The sequence below is a fragment of the Ovis aries genome, chromosome 13 (genome assembly GCF_016772045.2).
Source record: "Ovis aries strain OAR_USU_Benz2616 breed Rambouillet chromosome 13, ARS-UI_Ramb_v3.0, whole genome shotgun sequence".
NCBI classification, from domain to species: Eukaryota; Metazoa; Chordata; class Mammalia; order Artiodactyla; family Bovidae; genus Ovis; species Ovis aries.
In genome coordinates, this window is record NC_056066.1 from 69,164,225 (window position 1) to 69,167,807 (window position 3,583).

Consider the following 3,583-nt stretch of genomic DNA (forward strand, 5'->3'; position numbering starts at 1 on the left):
TAAATAATGAAAAACAGAAGAGGCCACTCTAGCTGTAATAAATGGTAGGCAGAGAGTGAGTCTGACTGATTAACTAGGAAATCATTGCAAGAGGCCAAGTTAGAGAAGATGAGATCTGAAGCAGGAGAACGACACAGGGATAGAGAGAAAGGGTCAGTGAAGAATCTACAGGCCCTGATGACCAGGAGCCACCCTCTTGGCTCCTCTGAGACTTTGAACTCTCCATCTGCATAACCAACACCAGTACTGTCTAACTAGACAGCATATTCAAAAGCAGAGACCTCACTTTGCCAACAAAGGTCTGTCTAGTCAAAGCTATGGTTTTTGCAGTGGTCATGTATGGATGTGAGAGTTGGACTATAAAGAAAGCTCAGCGCCGAAGAATTAATGCTTTTGAACGGTGGTGTTAGAGGAGACGAGTCCCTTAGACTGCAAGGAGATCCAACCAGTCCATCCTAAAGGAGATCAGTCCTGGGTGTTCACTGGAAGGACTGATGCTGAAGCTGAAACTCCGATACTTTGGCCACTTGATGTGAAGAACTGACTCACTTGAAAAGGCCCTGATTCTGGGAAAGATTGAAGGCAGGAGAAGAAGGGGATGACAGAGGATGAGATGTTTGGATGGCATCCCCTACTCAATGGACATGAGTTTGAGTAAACTCCAGGAGCTGGTGACAGACAGAGAGGCCTGGCATCCTACAGTCCATGGGGTCGCAAAGAGTCGGACAAGACTGAGAGACTAAACTGAACTGTCTCAGCAGCCTTGAACTTGGATCAGCCCTGTCATCTGTGGGACGAGATGTGCTTGGCCCTGAAATCCCCTTCCAAAATGCCTCCCTTTAATCTGCCCTCCTCTGATTCTGAATCCTTCCCGCCATGTAAGTCATTCCCCCAGAGCCTTTTAATTGGGGTAAATATTAAACATGAGATTCCCTGGAAGGGATGATCCATGCTTGAACCAGGCCTAATCAGCATGATTAGTTTGTCTGATTAATAAGCTCTCTGTTATCACTTACCTGAAAGGAGACCATGCAGGCTCAAACAGCAGGTAGGCAAAGTCTCAGGGCCAGACACCTGGGCATGAAGCGGGGTGGGGGGGTCCCTGCAGGAAGTGACTTAGAATCACAGGGGCCACAGCAGTGCTTGTCCAAAGGTTACTATAGAAGGGGCCAAGGAATGGGAATGCCAGCCCTCACCAGCCACGTTGCAGACATCCACCTGGTGGTGTCCTGTGGGCCCATGCTCCATCTGTGAGTCGGAGCACGTCTTCACTTACTCCCTAGCCAGAGGATTCCTGTTTCCCCTCCTCAGAAAGGAGCAATAGTCAAGAACATTTGCTATTCCTCTCCCCATTCTCTCACTGCCCCCATCCTATGGGAAGAAAAATGACTCATCTGACTGGTGAATGGAGAGAGTCCATCCATCCATGGGCCATACTTACCAGAGCAGCATGGATTATAATCTGAATCGTGAGGATCTCTGTCCATCTCTTCCCCCTCTACTCTCTCCTCTTAAGATATTTTCATATTTTCAGTACAAGTGAGCCCCCTTTCTCTGCATCCTGCTTCCAGTAGACAAAACTGACCTATGATTGCTTCCTTTTTCCTTCTTAGCCTGCGTCTGGTTGAATAAACTCAACTAACCCACCCCCGACTAGAGGTCTGGAAGAGCAAACCCCGTTTAGCCTAATATCCCCCAAGATGGATAGCACTATTGCTTCTAATTCTTGATCCCTTCCTGTATGCTTGCTCTTTGGATGTGCCTTTGGTATACTTCTTACCCAAGACAGAATGTATTTCCCTGCCCTACTAAGGTTGGGCTTGTCCACAGGATTTGCTTTGGCCAGTAGAATGTGGGTAGAAGTGACAATGTACCAATATAAGCCTTGATGTTAGGAGAAACTCATGTTTCCCCTCAGGTGCTTCTGTCTGACTTCTGCCCTCACTATGAGAAAAGCATGTCCCAATTGGCCCACTAGTCCATGAATAAGCAGAGACTTGTGAAACAGAGCTGGGCCCCCAACCTGTAGCTTGGATTCAAGCTCAGCATAGGTGAACTGACCTGCAGATAGAAAAGTGAGAATTAATGATTGTTGCTTTAAGACACTGAGTTTGGGAGTCGTTTGTCATGCAGCGTTTTCCAGCAAGAGCTAACTGATATATCCCATCATCCTTTGTTCTCCAGTTAAATAGTGAAAACCACTACTTTGAGTTACAATCTAATATTTTGGCTAAATTCCTCTATCAGTCAGACCCAGGGAGGGAAATTTCAGAAGCTGTGGGATTAAAGCAGCAAGTCTACGGTAATCATGTGTCCCAGTGGGTCTGCACAATTCTGATTTACACCTCAATATAATTAAAAATAACACTCCTTCCCTAAAGTGCATACGTTTGGATGTTTAAATTACATAGCCACTCTACTTAAACCCCAGAAGACCCAACATGAACTACAGTCTCCCTACCATAACCATGGGCGCCCCTTTACGGTCAGTAGGTACCACAGAAAATTTCTAAAGCCGTCCTCTAAAAGGCTGGAGGCCTGGACAGTGAATCCCAGGGCAGCAGGTGAGGTAAAAATAATTCTCCTAAATGCAGTCCCTCTATGTAAGGTTTTATAAAAGTGCTATAGGGTATTTTCTGAGAAATATACTCCTTAATATGACTTCATGGTAAGAGTTCTATTTCCTTTATTCTCTGGAGTCCCAAGAAAGAAAAATATGCCCCCTGGCAGTGTTCCATAAAACTAATGATGTGGGGGAATACGTGAATAATTGCCTGAATTGCGGGGCTACAGATCTATTAGGAAATCTCTTGGCAATATAAGGAAGGGGCTCAGGACAGTTAAATTGGAGTCAAGTGAAATAAACTCCTGCTGCATCAGCTAGACAGCCTTGTGGGTCAAGAGAGCTGCGGCAGCCAACTCCACAACTTGAGAGATTTGAGCTTCCAAAAATTCACTGTTCACAGCAACAGGGACTTAGGATGGGGGAGCAGAGGTGGAAGAAGGGATACATAAGATACTGGCAAGACTTTGCAGAGGCAGAAGGGCGAGACAAAGCAAGGAGATCAGAAACTTGGACTAGTAACCCAAGCAATTTGTTTGAAGTGATGGAGCAGCTAGATGTGGTGCCTGAAAGGTATGCAGAGAGTCTTGATGCAACGATAGGCATCATTCCCAATGAAGAAGCATCGTGCCTCCTTCCTTCCGGGTCAAGAATTAGTCCCCAGTCATGGGCAGTCCAAAGGCACTCAGTGATCATAAATAGGACAAAGGACCTGAGAAGAAATCACTTGACAGGATAAAAAATGTTATATCCTAACCTCATTCCAGTATGTGATTCAGTGGTTGTTAATTTCTTAAACCATGGTACTTGTTGGTTGCCTGTGGAAAATCACACAAGGTAATCAACATCATCAATCGAAGAAAATCTGGCAATGTTCAATAAATGTTTGATCTCTGCATGATTAAGTTAATACACTTTACAAATGTTTATTGAACAGTACTTCTGCGCCAGACACTGCCTGAGGGCACTGGAAATATGGCAGAAGTTAAATGAACCATGGTCCCCATCTCCATGGTACCT